Genomic DNA, 16421 nt, shown 5'->3' on the forward strand with positions numbered 1-16421 from the left:
CAATCTGCAGACAAATTCCATCAAACTCCTATCTGTTAGAAGCTGCAGTGCTTGCATTTGGATTTGATATCTAACAATAATGTGGTATTTTATAAACATGAGTGGGCTTGATTTTTGCACTGGTCAGCAGAGGTAAAAAATAAGTACTTTTGGAAAACAAATAAAAAAGGAATTGGAACTGTCTCAATAAATAGTGCAAATTATAAATTTCCCAAAGATGCAGTCTTTTGCTCCAGCATAAGAAAATAAAGCTGGCAATTACAATATTGAGGAACTGTACAAGCTGCTTCTGCAGTTAAGGCCTAATATTTACTTGACAATACCTTTATATTATTATATATAGCATTATGTCCTCTTAATATAGAGAGTTAAAATTTCTTCTTTCTCTCATACCAGAAAAAAAATTACCCACTATCTCTGTATATTGAGTAAACCCAAGAATTTTCTGAATCTTCATATCAGTGATGATCTTAACACTTCTTTTTGATAATGTTGTAAAGGAATAAGTGGAATATTCATGTTAGGAGAAGTATGGAAACTTGCTAGAAAGCTGGAAACTGATATTCTCAAGTCCTTTTCACAAACTTTTTGCTATGACCTTGATTAGGGAATATGCTCCCTATTTTCCTTAAGACTAGTTCCCGAAACCACAAAACGAGAATGAGAATTTTTTTACCCACAGAAAGTAGGAAATGTTGAAGTTCTGAAACATCATTTTAAGGAATACAGTAACTTGTGCCTCTGAAACACCATTTTCATGAAAAATATCATAGCCCTATTGCTAAACACCTGTTTCAGAGTGTGATTTTTGGCAGAGAAACTCAGTGAATATTGATGTTTAACATATTCCACATTAACTCAACTATGGAACTTGGTTTCAAATAGTATTCTTTTTCATCTGAAAATATCTTTTAAGTGACAGCTATATATATTTTGAGACAGATACTGAGAAACAGAGAGATATAGCCATGTTTAGGTATTTGAAGAGGTGACCTGCTTTTTGGAGGAGTCGCGCATCTCATTTTCTTTGGAAGCCTGTGGTTCTTCAGGACATTTTCAATGTTCAGACTCAGTGAGAGCCAATGCACATGAATTTGAAGTAGGATTTGTTCTAGTGTAATTGTAGAGTAAACTGTGGTTGAATTACTAGGTATGACATAGCTACTATAGAGTAAAAAGTTGTACACTACGTGCATAAGGAAAAATATTGAAGGACTTTCCTCTCTTCATGATGTGTGCAGGTCACCCTGTCACACAAATTTGGTTTAACTTTCATGTGTTTGTTATTGGCTTTGTAGAGTACCTAAAATATATGTATGTATGTATGTACATAAAAATATATATATATATTTTAAATATTTTTGGTAAGTTGTTGTTCTTTGGTTGTCTGAGTTTTGACAAGTTTACAGGGGTTGGCAAATCTGTCTTGCAATGATTATTGCAATGAAAGCTGACCAAGGCTGACTATGGTCAGGCCACCTTGCACAGCTTTCATTATTAGGTGAAATCTGGTTTTCAACAAAAAGAAGCACTTATAAAGTAAGGAAAAGGCATGAAGCACCTACACAGACCTGCTTTACAAGTAAATGAAATGCCTCACAAGTTTTCCTCTTCCTTCACTAAAGCACAGACCAATTGATGCTATAGTTGACCAACAGTTTCTGACCTTATTTGTCAATATTTTGTAAAAGAATATGAAGCTGTGTACTTTCTGTCACTTAGCTAATATCCACCCACCAACAAAAAAGTGGACTTCTTACCAGATACTTTTCCTGTTGTCTTATCAGAGGTGGTACTATGGGCAGTTTTGGGTTGAGGATAAGGGCTACGGTGACATTAAGTCAGGTGGCTTCTGAGCAGACAGGTCACAAACATACAGCAGGCACAATTCAGAAAACTGATTGACCATCATCTTTCAATTGCTGGTGTGGCTGCATATTTAATCTATTGGTTGTTTCGAATTTGCACAGAAGATGGAACGAAGAGCTACACCTCAGACTGTGATAGCTGTGTTATAGCAGCGTCTAAGGAGTTAGCAAGTAAACCTATTTTTCATAATAGATTAAATTTCTAATGAAGGCAAAAGGCAGAGTCTTAAGCAGAAATTATTTGGAAAAAATTTTGCATAGGAGATAGAAAACCTTCTTTTGTCTTTTGTTTATATAGTAACTAGACCATCTAGAGCAAGTCAAGTGTAATCTATGGTACCTGGCTTTCTTTCAGAAAAATATCTTAATCACAAAACTGTATTTGAGCTTGTACATGCAATCAACCTTAGGCTGCAAATAGCATCTATCTTGTGGAACTTTCAGTACAGTTTCCATCTGTCAAGCACAAACACTAAGGCCCCTAAGACAGCCTGAAATTTCTATTTCCATTGGACATTTCAGCATTTCTACAATAATACAAGAATTTCACATTTTTTTACTACTTTAGACTAGAAATTCTAGAATAGATACTGATCTGGGAATGCTATGTTTTTTTGTTTGTTTGTTTGTTTTTTACATTTTGATTAAAGCACTTAGTTATTCCCAATATTATGATACTTTAATTTTTTTAGCCATCCAAATCCCTTTACTTTGATAAAGTTCTCCGTTCAATGCTACTTGTCCAATATAGTATGGACTCACAGGGAGATCTGGAGTTCAGTAGTCTAACCCACCCTTTTTAATCCAGATGAATTAATTCTCGCAAAATACTACTCAATCATATAATTCCTATGACAAACTAATCAGCTCTTTCTTCCTAGGCAGTCTACACTGCACAAAGAGATAGATGAAGACAGAGAACATCAGGAAGGTCAGTCTCCAGTATTATTTCAGTATTGGTCCACACACAGGTTTCTTCTCTCTGCAATGTTTCTGTGGTAAAATTTTCTCAGACATTTTAATGATTTAGTTAGCAAAAAAGGGACATCAGTTCTCTTCTCTTAAATGAGTATACAGTTTACCTCGAATGAATTGTTCTCCAGATAAAAGCATACAGTAGAGCAACATACAAATGGTACAGTCACTAAAAGTTTTTTCTTCTCTTTAATGTCTTGAAGAAACTATTATAGACTATATACTAATAAATTACTTTAGTAGTGAAAGATCTTTAACAGTCTAAAAACATCCCATTGACTTTACAGTGACTATGTGCAGGGAGTAGGTATTCCTTACTGAAAATGTCTTTTTGGATGAGATGTTACAGTGAATTAATTTTTCTAAGCAGCAGCAACACATAGCATGATAAAAGAGAGGCATTACACTAAATAAGAGAGACGGAGAGTCATTAGTCTGGAATGCACAAATTATTATGGCATCCCGTAACTACTACTATATGGAAGCTTTGCTTGTCACATCTCTGTAAAAGCATGATTTAAAAGAAAACAGGTCAAAGAAAACCACAAACACCACCACCACCAAACCTGCCACAAGCTTTGCAAGCAATGGCTATATCTTTTCCTGAACTGAGTGACAAAGTTGGAGGAAATTATATTGAACTTGAAAAAAAAAATATTTTCTCAACTGATCTGTTGATAAATTGATCAATTCTTCCCACAAAGCTTGTCACAGATATGACAACATTATTATTGTTTTGAACTGTATCAATCTAGAACATGCCCTGCCAATGGGTTGCCAGATTCCAAATGTTTAATATTTGTTTAAAGTTTGTTATAAGTCAGGTTATTTCCAAGTGAGGGAGCTTTAACAATGACTTGTGCTATGTTTCACATACTTTCAGTCTTTGTGTTACAAAACCCCCACATTGTTCTATAAAACTGTTAAGAAATGCATAGCAAATTGCTGGGGTTTTTGAATTAGGTGGTAAATAAGCAAAATTTCAAAAGAAGATATTTTGCTTTATAGCAAATGCTTTGTGAGTTTATTTGCCAAGTGTAGTTAAGCTGTAATTATTTATGATAAAATGTTATGCAAGACTAAACATTCCTTAGTGTAGTTTGCACAATTTAGAAGCGAGATAGTGGAATTACTTTCTACTGTTCTTGGTTGTATTTCACACATTTATTCTACGCCTGCTTTAGTCTTTAAGGTCTTGGGGATCACAGCACTCTGCTGTTAAATTGTGACATTGAAATGGAAACTCAGTCTTCAAAAGAAGGCAAGGTTTACAAAAGTTATTGTACACAAAGTAGTTGTTCTGTATGAGGATATTTTTAGTAGGTGTGACATAAGTGCGTATTACTGCATGAATGTGTAATTCTGGATAATTTAGATGAAGTCAGTAATCACAGCTTCAGGGGTGTTTAAACACAAACGTCTAATGCTATTTTATGTGCTACAAGCCATGAAGGACACCTACATGTAGATGATATATGCCCTAGCACAAACTGGAGACCTGTGTCCTTCCAGACTTGCAGCTGGGAGATTCATAAGGTACCTTAGGGTGACTAAAATTATGTGAAAACCAGGTCTAGGGAGTGGAGTCCAGCTCTAAATTTCCAGCTGTGTTTATAAGAGCTGGTATCTTAAAGGTGGGCTCCTGAGCTCCAAGATCTTTTGAATGAAACACCTGCATGCCTGCATACCACGTGTTTGGAAAAAAAGTTGCAACTCAGTTTCAAAATACATGTATAGATGCTTGATTTTACAATGCTTTTTCTAAATTCTTTCTATACCTGCTGTCATATTAATTTACAATTCCATCTTAAGGAAGCTGATTTATGTGTGTTTGGTTTTGTTTGTTTGTTTGTTTGTGGTGGTGGTTGTTTGTTTTGGGGTTGTTTTTTGTTTGTTTGTTGGTTGGTTTATTGTTTCCCTTTTTTTTTACCTCTGACTAACACCAAAGGTTCATGCCCCTGGGTTGGACATGAACCCTTCATTCCAAGGAGGCTATCCTTGCAGGAAGCACAGCATCAGTTCTGTGCCTTGATTATCCTTGTGCTAGCCTGGTAGAAAGGAAAACTTATTTGGCCCTCATATTTGAAATGTAGTTAAGGCAAGATAAATAACGTGGCTCGCCAAAGTCTGTATGTGTAATGGATTGTAACCAAGGTCCCCTGACACTAAATTTGTGGCTTAACCACAAGACCATTGTCTTCTATTAAAAAAAAAAAATGTTAACCTCAGAGAAGTGAAGGAGTCTATGAGCTTTATTATCTTTGAAAGTCTGGCTTAATGAGCTGTGGTGTCTGACTTTCAGTAAAGAGGAAGGCACCACAGAGGAGCCTGCAAAGCAGCAAGAGACATGAGTTAAACACTTTCCTTTAACTTCTTATTAGTGGGTAGAAATGGTTAGATGATGTGCTAATTGAAGGGTGAGTACTTCCTCAAGCATTTTTCACATCTCTCTCTCCATCTTTCTGACCACTGGGCAATCAATATTCTTATAACAAATACCAGAAGTCTAGAATATTAAAATAAAATTAAAAGAAAAATCTGTAAGGATAAGGAAAGTGTCCTTACAACTGGAGCTGATCATTATCCATCACTAATCACAGAATCACAGGGTATCAGAGTGTTCCTTATAGGCACTGAGGGTAACTACTTATGGTTTAGGGTTTGACTGCTCTCTTCAGCCCTCTTAGATTCACCAACTTGAACAGAGCTGTTCTACTTCAGAAGCCAGAGGAGTCCATGAGGAGACACAAGTGACTGAGAGTTGGGACAGTTTATTCTCCATTAAGGAAACATATTTTAAGATTCTACATCAAATATAGCATTACCTAAAATGGGCTTGCCCTCTAGTGTCAGGAAACCTGAAAGATTTTCTCGTTTTTATCATTTTTTTTGTCTCTCAAGAAAGATTCTTCATGATTTCAAGTGGTGGAGCTGCTGCTTTGCAACCTGTGATTTGCCAGGTCAAACCTAAGCAGAACCAACAATTCAGAGAGGGTGAAGCTTCAAACAGTGGCAAACAAATACCATCTCTCTGCCAGTAAAATTTCAAAGACTTACCATTTCACCGGTCTGGTGTTTACTGTTATTTCCAAGAACATCTTAAAAGGTCTTTAAGTGAGGAAAAACACCAGAACATGAGTTTGTTTAGTGTTTGTGTGATTAGAAGTCACTTGGTGCCAGGTTCAAACCTCCTGTGTAGAAAAGATGCCATAGGAGGACTTGCAGTAAATGAGATGGAGGACTTTAGGGAATATTGATGCACAGGGGGCCTGATATAAAAACATAGGCCTATAAAGATATTACAGCATTTGACTCAACAAGCTGTGTTTACAGCTTTCTGTCCTCAACCCCCCTTCTCCTCCTCTTTTAAGAGTCCAAATCCAAAACTGTATGAGTTGCTGACAGAAGGAACCAAACCAGAACAAGCAGATCTACTCTAAGTGAAGAAACACAAAGTGCTTCCCATCCGATTTTATGGCACAGAATGAATGAGAGGCCCTGCAGATTGTACCTCCTCCCTTCTGCAGTACTGCAAAGCAGCTGGGAATAGGATAAGCAGGAGAAAGCAGGTTCTTTGCTTCATGGGCTGGAGGTAAGGGGTCCTGATCTGAAGGCCAGGGCCAGACCTGTTACATGGCCCTGAAACCATGCAAGGGACCACAGAAAACACTGCTGAAGCCCTAACCTTGTGAAAAAATATTCAGTCCCATCCTTCTGTGAATTTTTCTTTGTGGACTGCACACTTAGTCATCATGAATACCCTGGCTGGACTGAGCTGTAGCTTTGTGCAAAGGCTTCTGAGTGGAGGAAAAGGTGTTACAGCAAGTGATAGAAGAAGGTGGCAACCAAAAAAATGAGGGTCCTAAGAAGACACAATTAATAAGCTACTGTTTTCTGCAGTCTTCCAACAAAAGGAACGAGAGAGGAGGCATAAGAGATCAATTCCAGTGAAGGATGGTCTGCACTTTCTGTACTTTCATTGATAGTTTGACACCATTGAGCTTCTGTTAATATATTTCCAGCTTACCAGCTAGCCGCTCCTGTTCTTGCCTTTATGGTATGTTTTGCCTGTCAGGTGGTGCATGTAAAAGTCTTCAGAAAAGTCCAGGAGTGGTGGCTGATGATAAATTCTCAACACCTGGGTTCCCATGAGCAGAGGATGGTTATTAAGAGGGTTGGACAGTATTGTGTAATTAATAGAATATTTGATGAAATAACTAGGAACATCATTATAGGGGAGGAAAAGGATACTGCAAACCTCTTTGCAAATTTGAATAGAATCTGACAAACTGAGACATGAAATTTGGGAGGAGAAATAGAAAGATTTGAAAACAGTTTAATTCTTGTGATGCAAAGTCTCATTTCAAAAAGGATGTTATTTTTCTTTTTTTTTTTTCTTTTTTTTCTTTTTTTTAAAGAAGCTTCTCATTTCAGATTGGCACTTAAAAAGTTATCTTCAAGTGAAAGGCAGAAAACTTTCATAAATCAAATAAACAAAAAACCCCCTTATAATAGGTTACAATCAATTCCTTAAAGTTGAAGAAAGTGATGCAGAATACCAGTGTTTCACAGAAGTTGCAGGTATAAGGGAGTTGAGTGCACGTTTTGGTGTGCTTCATTCTGCTTTGATATAATGCATTGCTAGAACAATGCTGATTTGTGAAGCCAACAGGGCTTATGGTAGGGAAGGTCACAAGAAATAAATGTTTTATACTCTGTAAGGCAGAGAAAGATCTGACCCAAAACCGTGGATTCCAGCTCTTCCCTTTTCATCCTTCCTTCTCCTTTTACTCTTCCTTATCAGTCTTCCTCTGTTCTACAAATCTTCCAATACTTCAAAGCTTCAATATTCTTTTTTTGTTGTTGTTGTTTAGTCTAATTTAGCTATATGTTTTGAAATTTGACATTTATTTGAGAATAAGAAAAAATGTATGTTATATTCATGAGCAGGATTGGTCAGAAAAAGGATTTATGTTTGATAAGAAACTAATACATTTCAGATTTTTAATTAAAAAAGTAAAGTCTTCTCATGAAAAATATTCTTAAAAATGTGACGTTTTAGTCCATAATTTAATTTGGATAATTTCTGTTCAGTTTATTTTACTCATGGCAAAACACTGCCATACGATGTGCAACATAAAAATAACATTTTTCTCATAGGATCCCATTAAATATCTGCTGTTACATCAACGTTTGGCCTAATGTAAAATTCTCAAATAATCAAAATTATTATATCCAAACAAAATATTTTTATCTCTCTGAAATTAATTACCTCAGCATTGAAAGGGTCAGTATGGACTTCTCTAGTTTTAAAAACAAACAATATTCTAAACTAGCACTTTCCTGTATTTTAATGAAAGTATATTTCTGCATTGGAAAATGGTTCTGTCAAATAATTTTTTTTAGACCAGCTCTGCTTATAGTCTTATCATTGACTAGACTGAGGCCGGTGAAGGGGAAGGAACAGCAGGAGGCCTGGTTCATTTGCGTCAAGCTTGTGTTACAAGATGTCTATGATGCCTGTTTGTTTGCTTAAGATGTGAATGCTGTCCCCCACCTCTACACAGTCAGTCTTAAATGTCTAGTCCAATACATTAAGACAAAACGAGCTGAATCCAAACCAGGTTTTCTCTACCCATATCATCCGTTCTCACCACTGCTGTAATAATAAAGAGTACTATTGCCAGGCAAGTTTTCTATTAAATTAAGATATTAATTTAAAACTACTTACTTATTTTTTCTGTGCCTACATGACATTCATCATCTTCCGTGCTCTAAGTGGCTTAGTATTTAATGTACAGACATCTTCCCTGTCAAGTCATTGTTTTAGAAATATATATTTCTAATTCCTTATATTTTTATTTATGATCTTGCTATGTTTTTTTTTTTTTTATCTGTCCATGTTTGTTTATTTTTTATTTGACATTCAATGAATTTGCTCTAGCTCTATGTTTTTAGTACTGGCTGATGTTTTATAACGTATTGATTCCCAATATTTTAAACTGACCCACTGTTGATGTGAGGATCACACTGGGAAGTAAGATGTTTACATCTCACTATGAATAGCAGATAAACGAAATAATAAAGGTTGTCAAAAGCTAAGAAATAAAGTACACTAGATTCTTATGTGCTCTCAAGGATATAAGTCTGTGCAGCTCAGAGCTAGAAAACCTCAGAATTCAAGGCAAGTAGTTATGGACTCCAGTCAGTTTTCTCTTTAATTCTACCGTGGTTTTTTTTTTGTTTGTTTGTTTGGTTGGTTGGTTTTTTTTGTGTGTGTGTGTTGTTATTTTTTGTTTGTTTGTTTGCTTTTGTGTGTGTGGTTTTTTTTTTTTTGTTTTTGTTTTTTTTGATAAAAGAACAATTATAGCAGTGTTGAGGACTAGAATTTACTGACAATGTTGCACAAAAATAGTGACTTCACCAGTGACTTCACTATCTCCTATAGTTTTCCAAGTAGTTTCTTTATAAATAGTCTGTGTTCTAGTGAGCACATAAATTAGACAAACTTAACTTTCTTTACTTGTTGTATTTGATCCTGTTGACTAATTAGAGACTTAGAATATGCAGAGATATTGACATAGATTTTTACTGATTTCACTTACAACTTTCTCCTATATAAAAGCTTTCATTTTTCTGCCTTTTTTTTTTTTTTTAAAACTCTCATTTTAAATTGCAACCATTTCCTATTGAGATTAATTCCTTCTGGTATTTACTGCAGTAACATTAATCATTATGAACTCATCTGGTATTTAATTTTGATGCAATTTCAGTATATACTATTTCTGAATTAAAATACTTATTTTGTAGACAATGAAAAATTATTTACTGATTATAGCATGACTCTGTGTGTGCATGTAGATATAGATATATTGTATACATTAGCAGTGACATGTAATTTAAATCTGCACATTTTGCATTATTCAGTAGTTGGATGCCAGCTGCTTTTCTTTTGTACTTTGTGATTAATTTCATTGTCAGTAGATTTTATGTTTCTGAAGAGTCTTTCACAGAACCTACACAGGATTCAATGAAGAGAATATGAATACCCAGTTGTCAGTGGTGTTTTAGCCTGATCTACAGCACTAAAGTTCAATGGTCATAGTTATAGGATAATTAGGGAGGAAGAAAAAAAATGAACTGTGGCATTATTTTCAAAGAATACTTGATTGACTTTTATCACATTACTGAGAAGAATTAAGCCTTCCCATTACCCTTTTTTAATTTCCACTGCAATAGTTTGTCTATTTAATGGAAACAAATGCAAGGTAGGGGAGTGCTTAGTCTGAATTTACACGTGTGTTTTTCCATGCAACGGGAGAGGCATCTTCAAATCTGAAAAGCACATAGCTCCTGTGTACTTTTAGAGAGTTTAAATGTTGGAGTTTTCAAGCCTGTTTTATATGTTACATTCTTCCTTGCTTGATCACACCAGCTTGAAATGAGAGCATGTGGAAACAAAAAGCAAGAAGCAGTAAGCATTAAAAAAAAATTGTAGCTCTCAACCACTACCAGCAATTAGGAGTTCTAAAGTTCTGTCTTTTGTGTTTGTTTTTGAAAGCAATTCAATAAACCACAACATTTTGGAACGCTCTAGTCAAGGAAGTTGCAGGTAGCATTTATACTACATTTCTCAAAAGATGTAAATTCCCCTTTTTTGTAAAGCATTAAGTCCCTCCCTTAATTAAGCCTTCTGGGGTTTAAATGTGTTGATCTCATTTTAAACTGAGCTCAGCACAATTAGACACACTGAGAAGATAGCAGATAATCAGCACATACAAAAACATTTCAGACATAAATGCTTCATCCTGCCAGGCCCAAAATTACTATTTCAGACATTTTTGTGGTTTTTTTTTTTTTTTTTTTTTTTTTTTTTTTTTTTTTGGTGGGGGGTTGTGCTGGAGGGATTGGAGGGGGAGAGGGGGAGGAGAAAGAGAAAGAAAAAAAATTGATTATTTTCAGCTCGTCATACATCTCATTTGTAGTGGGTCAGATCTTCCCCATTCACAATTACCACTAGTTAATCTTATCAGAGAAAAATTCAATTACATTTATCAAGGTTATTCCATACGCTAAAGTTATTGCCATGGAAAAATCGTGTTTCAGTGTTAAGAATGTTGGCATTGTGTATGTGTACGGGTTTTGACTTTTTTCCCCCCTATCTTTAAAAAATAAATAATGAAATCCTGCTTTTACACTGACGTTACTAATATATAGTTATAATAAAGTAATATTTGACAGCTTTGTAAAAGGGATCATTAATACATAGATTATGGAAGTTTAGGAGGGAGGCTCATAACTGTTAATAGACTTCAATTCTCAGCCTACACTGACATTTTAAAAAATCTAGTTTCAAATTTGATAACAGATTACCAGCTAGGCTGGGAGCCAGCCACCTGATTAAGGCAATTTAAATGCTTGCAAAGTGGTGAGATTAAAATCAAATAAGTGCCGATTTTTTCCCTGCTTCACTTATCTTTCCCTGGATTCGTTCCTTAACTACCAGGTGGCAGAGGACTCTGGGTAATTTTCCTCTGCGCCAATTACCCCAGGATGGTTTTTAGGGTGAAGCAGAATAATTACTGCACTATCAATCCAAAATGGGCTGCTTAATGTGTTTAAGAGAGATTTTGAGCCCTAGCAGGGAGGCTGCCTGAAGCGTGCTATGCTTGCGGTGCCAAGGCCCACTCGGCCTGCTCGGGTAGTTAACTGTTCGCAGAGAAGGCAGCACACACCCAAGGTGAAAGAAAACAAGGAAAACTCCTGGGAAGCTGTGGGAAAGTTAATGAGCTGCTTCCAACGCGTGGCAGGCTGCACTTGCAGGTGGCTGACAAAGCTAGGCAGGTTAAGAAAATAATATTTATCATCCAGCTGCCAGGACCATCTTTATCAAAAGTCTTTCTAAAATCCGTACAACACACAGAAAAATGGCTTTGAAACAACAGCAAACAATAACAAAAAAGTGCAGGGGGGTGTGGAGGCGGGCAGAAAAATGCAGTCGATGAAGCGGTGTATCCTTGATGGGTCATTTGCAAAGCTTTGTAGGGAAGCTGCTCTGATCTGAGGACACATTGATTTTAATATATATGGGGTTTTTTTTTCCTAAGCAGGAGGAAGGATGGGCTTGTGATTACAGCAGAGAAGGGGAGAGCTAGGGCTGGTGTGGGCTCTCTGATGGGGCTCCAGTGTGCCTCATAGAGATCTGCCGAGGGAGAGTGCTCCTGACTGACACATGGCTCCTGCTCGCTTCCACGCAACTGTATCTGCCCATGGGTTTTAACTGGTGCTCTGCTGCAAAATGAGGTGCTCTCCAGATGCTCCTACACTGATGGTCTCTAGATGGGAGCCAGCCACCCTCTCCCTAATCCTGGGACTGCTAGTGAAAAATTTGGCAGTAATTCCCCTGCTATACAGCTTTCTCCTTCCATAAAGTGGAAAAAATAACACTTGGCTAGGCCACGATATAAGAAATAATGTATTAATTATTGGTTTGTTAAAGCCCTTGAAGATCATTGGAAGAAATGCAGTACAGAAAAGCTCAAGTGTGAGGTGAAGAAGCATTATGTTCTGATATCAAACTGGTGTGCAATGGGGGAGGGATGGAAGAAGAGAACAGGGCTTAAGCTCAGCTGAGACTCTGAAGTGACACTGCTAAATAGTCTGCTGTAGCAGCCACAAATTAAGTATTATCTTCCATCTGGTGACTATGCACTGGATTTCTTTAATTATTATTATCTGAATATAAATTGTGAGCTTTAGCCAAGAATTCTGGAAGGTTGTCCTTAGAAACGGAGAGTTAATTACCAAAAAAATCATTATATTTGTGAAGAGGTTGCTGCTGTTGCTTGCCTTTCAGTGATTTGCTTACATGGTTTTCCATATGATCTCTACCTACTTGATGTACAGAGGTTTTTTACTATTTAATGAAAAATTGATCTGTGATTTTGCTTAGCAGATGGTTTAGATAATGCGAGTTAAAATGTTCAATTTTAAAGCGAAAGTCTCTATTCTGAAATTGTTTCAAGGTGCCGAGTGACCTCACGTAGCCTTCAAATATATCTAAAAATCAACAGATATTTCATGAAGATGTTGATATCTCCCAGGAATACAGAGTATAGGTTTATGTTTGTGACTGGGGCTGTGTAGCTCATGGATTCATTTTTCAGTCCAGTTTCCCATGCAAAACTGATCTACCTGTGCACCCACACTCTGCTGTCTTCCTCCAGTAGAACAGTGCCCAAGATCAGCTCTCTGATTTAGATGCCAATTTTTAAGCTGACCCTGTTTTAAATCACAGGTGTCTCACCTGCCACAGAAAACCTGTTCCTGTCCATCTATCCAGATGTGGCAGTTCCAGCAGAGGTGGGTCTTGTAAGACACATGTAATCCATTTAAAGATTATCACATGAAACCGTATTTACTTCAGAGGCCTGTAATAATTACACCTTCACTTGAAAAATCCCCAGGACTTTGGCTGCTGTGCTACAGATTTATACTCAAACATTTTCATTTGATGCGCAAAGTGTGAAGTACTCTTTAGTGGCAAGACAATTATCTGATTCTACTAATAAATGAATGCACTAGTAGTCATTTTTAATTGAACAATTATAGGATATTGCACTGTCAGTTGATTATAGAAGTCATTTCATAAATGTCAAAAATCTCTTTAAACGAATTATGGAGCTCCAAAATAACTCCGGCAATCAGCCAGCAATAACACAATAATCTGTTTACCCTGTTGTCAGGCAAACTACCACCATTTTTTTTTTTTTTTCTTTTTGAGGGGGGACTGAATCTTAAGGATTATACTCCAGCTCAGGTTGCCGCAGCTCCTGAGGTTTTGATTAATAGAGATTGTGAGTGTTGTCAAGTGCTGTGACATGTATTAAATAGCAAGAGAAATTAAAGTTGTTTCAGAAAGATGTCAACAGCAAACAAGAGGAAGGATCTCCTCTTTGAGCAAAGAAGGTGTAAGCCTGAAAGATGCTTCTAACATGTTCCTGTTGGTAGCTGCTTTGGTTTGCTTCAATTTTTATTTTGGTGTTGAACACAAATACCATTTTCTGTTGTTATGTGATAGTAATTTTTCTCTCTCTTCCTCATTGTGTCTACAGATGATAGGTTTGGACACAAAACCAGGCTGGGTCTGCTTCTATCTAGGAACACTTGTGTTCATGAATGTTAGTCACGCTGTGTTTTCTGTCTACTCATACAAAAGAAGACAATAATTTGGCTCACAGGTACTGTGGGTATGGCATGTCCTTCCCTAGTGGATTGGTCCACTTTGTGTCCTGGAGTAGGGTAACATATAGTAGTCCCAACAGCAATTTAAGTAGATCTGTAGGGATGGGTTCCAGTCATATCGGAAGAACTACTCTGGTCAGGAAAGGGTAAACAGAGAACTTCAAAATAAAGGAGGTTGCACCATTGCTGTGGAAGAGACTTGATCCACCATTTGCTTGCTGAGAGACAAAAAGAAGAGGAATATTTTAGACTTTTTGCTTTTTGATCAAAATAATGTGAGTGTGGTTCAAAGTTTTGCGAATAATAAAAGGTTTGAAATAAAATGCAGGTGAAATGGAAAATAAAAGGTAGAACTCAAATCTATTTTGAAAAGTGTTCACTCTCTGGAGATTTCAGGTGTGTGGGTGGAATGGAGGTTGTTTTATTTCTCTATTTTATGTACTCAATTACAGATACCTTTGGTCTGAATCAGTTTAACAGGATTCCACTACTTGAAACCATTACTGGAAATCTGACACCCAGTTGTAAAGCTGGTCATCTCAAAATGACTGATCTTGAAATAGTGGATCATGTTTTGGGGGCTGATAGTAGCAGAATAGATGTGCTGCTGGTATATGACAAAATCTTTAATGTCTTTTCATCCTTAACAATGTAGGAAAGATGTCTGCAGCTTTTGGTTGAGTTCTTGACATATTCATGTTTTCAGATGTTGAAATCTGAAATCCTCTGAAATCAAGAGCAGAGCAAGGATGACAAAAATACGGGAATTTTAGTCATTGATGGTAGTAGAAAACTTCAGTCTGGCGTCTGCTGGACCTCATGATGTGAGGCATCACTGTAGGGGCGGAAGAACAGTGGCCCTTTGTATTGTCTGTGCCTCCTGAAGCAATCCTCTGTCAGCCTTGCATGAGCCGGCACAGAAGGTAGTTTTGGGAATGAAGCCAGAAGCATTATGCAGATTCTGTGTCATAATCATCCTATGCAAGTAAGGTATGCCTGTGGCTGGGGCCATACTCTGGAGTTGGCAGTAGTGAGTGATACCAGGGTATATTTTCATATCGACCTCTTATTCACATTTCCCACATGAGGAAGATTTGTTAGGATCAGATGCAGAGAAGCTAATAGAAGATCTGAGGACATGTCTGGTTGTAGGGCTTGCTTGCTGAAGTATGCAATTGCCAAAAATCAATATAATTGTTCAACCACAGAGTTTTAAGTCAACATCACTGCAATGGTTTGACATGCTGGGACCTCCAAATTGGTCACACTTGACCCTTTAGGCTGACTACTCTCTAAATAATAAACCCCAATATTATGTCCCTATTAATATGCAAGGTGTGTACAGGAGAGGATACATTCCTCTTTGCTGTTTCCTGCAACTAGTGCATCCATATTATAAAATGTTACTATGCTGGCACCAAAGGATATAATGGTCAAAAATATTTGGTTAGACAAACACAAAACTGAAAAGGAATAGAAATAAACATAGGTTCATAAAGAAGTAGCAGATTGGTAGTGCTAATATTTACTTCACTTTCATTGTGAGGCTTTTGATTTTACGGTTTCGGTAATTTAAGGTTAGGTAGATGGCATTTTGCCTGATGAAGATGTGGCCCAAAAATGATCTTCTTGCTTGACTTACGCCTGTGTCACCATGTAAATCTTTTCCAGGTCTGTGCAAAACACGGATGGCTTGGCAGCTTTCTTGCACACACTTTGTTCTGAATTTAACTGACTACACAAAGTGCAAGGCAGTCAAGAAGCAGTCTCTGACATTTTTAATTGGCATTGAATTTAAGTCATCATCAATTATTCTGCTTTAAAGGCAGCTTTATTCCTTAGAACTGCCATGCATGCTATTCAAAACTCTTGCAGGGTTCCATCCCTGGTATCTGTCTTGGCTAGTAAGCTTAAGCCCTTATGGCTAGTAGGTGGCTGAGACCTTACCATATGCTGCTGGTAGACAGCAGCAAAGCTTTACTTTGTGAGAAGCATACTAAAAGCAATCTGTTGGGTCCTTTTTTTTTTTTTTTTTTTTTTTTAATACACCAGTACGTGGTTAATTGGCATTCATATTATTAAACTACCTTGTAAATAATGTGATTCTCTTAGGAATCACATCAGTTGCACTGTGGGTAAGTTTAGATTTCAAAGGTGCCACAGTGCCTCATTCTGTGTTGATGGAATTGAACAGCATTAACCTTTTCACTTACACTAACAAAGACAAGTTAAGACAAGATGTGCTATGACTACTGCACATCTATGTTTTGTTTTTGCCCAGGGCCCTGTACAATTACCCAGCACTTCAGAGCTAATATTGGTTGGATGTTTACC

At 36.9% G+C, this 16421-nt stretch overlaps 1 long non-coding RNA gene across 1 annotated transcript in view; it reads left to right on the plus strand.

Annotated features, from left to right (window-relative positions):
- Nucleotides 1-3365, plus strand: part of LOC110364904 (uncharacterized) — a 36532-nt gene extending 33167 nt beyond the window's left edge. Inside the window, exon 6 of the long non-coding RNA XR_002423999.2 lies at nt 2750-3365. This is a non-coding gene — a long non-coding RNA (uncharacterized LOC110364904). The remainder of the gene's footprint in view (nt 1-2749) is intronic.
- The last annotated feature ends 13056 nt before the right edge of the window (nt 3366-16421 follow it).

This window comes from Columba livia, chromosome 1 (assembly GCF_036013475.1).
Source record: "Columba livia isolate bColLiv1 breed racing homer chromosome 1, bColLiv1.pat.W.v2, whole genome shotgun sequence".
NCBI classification, from domain to species: domain Eukaryota; kingdom Metazoa; phylum Chordata; class Aves; order Columbiformes; family Columbidae; genus Columba; species Columba livia.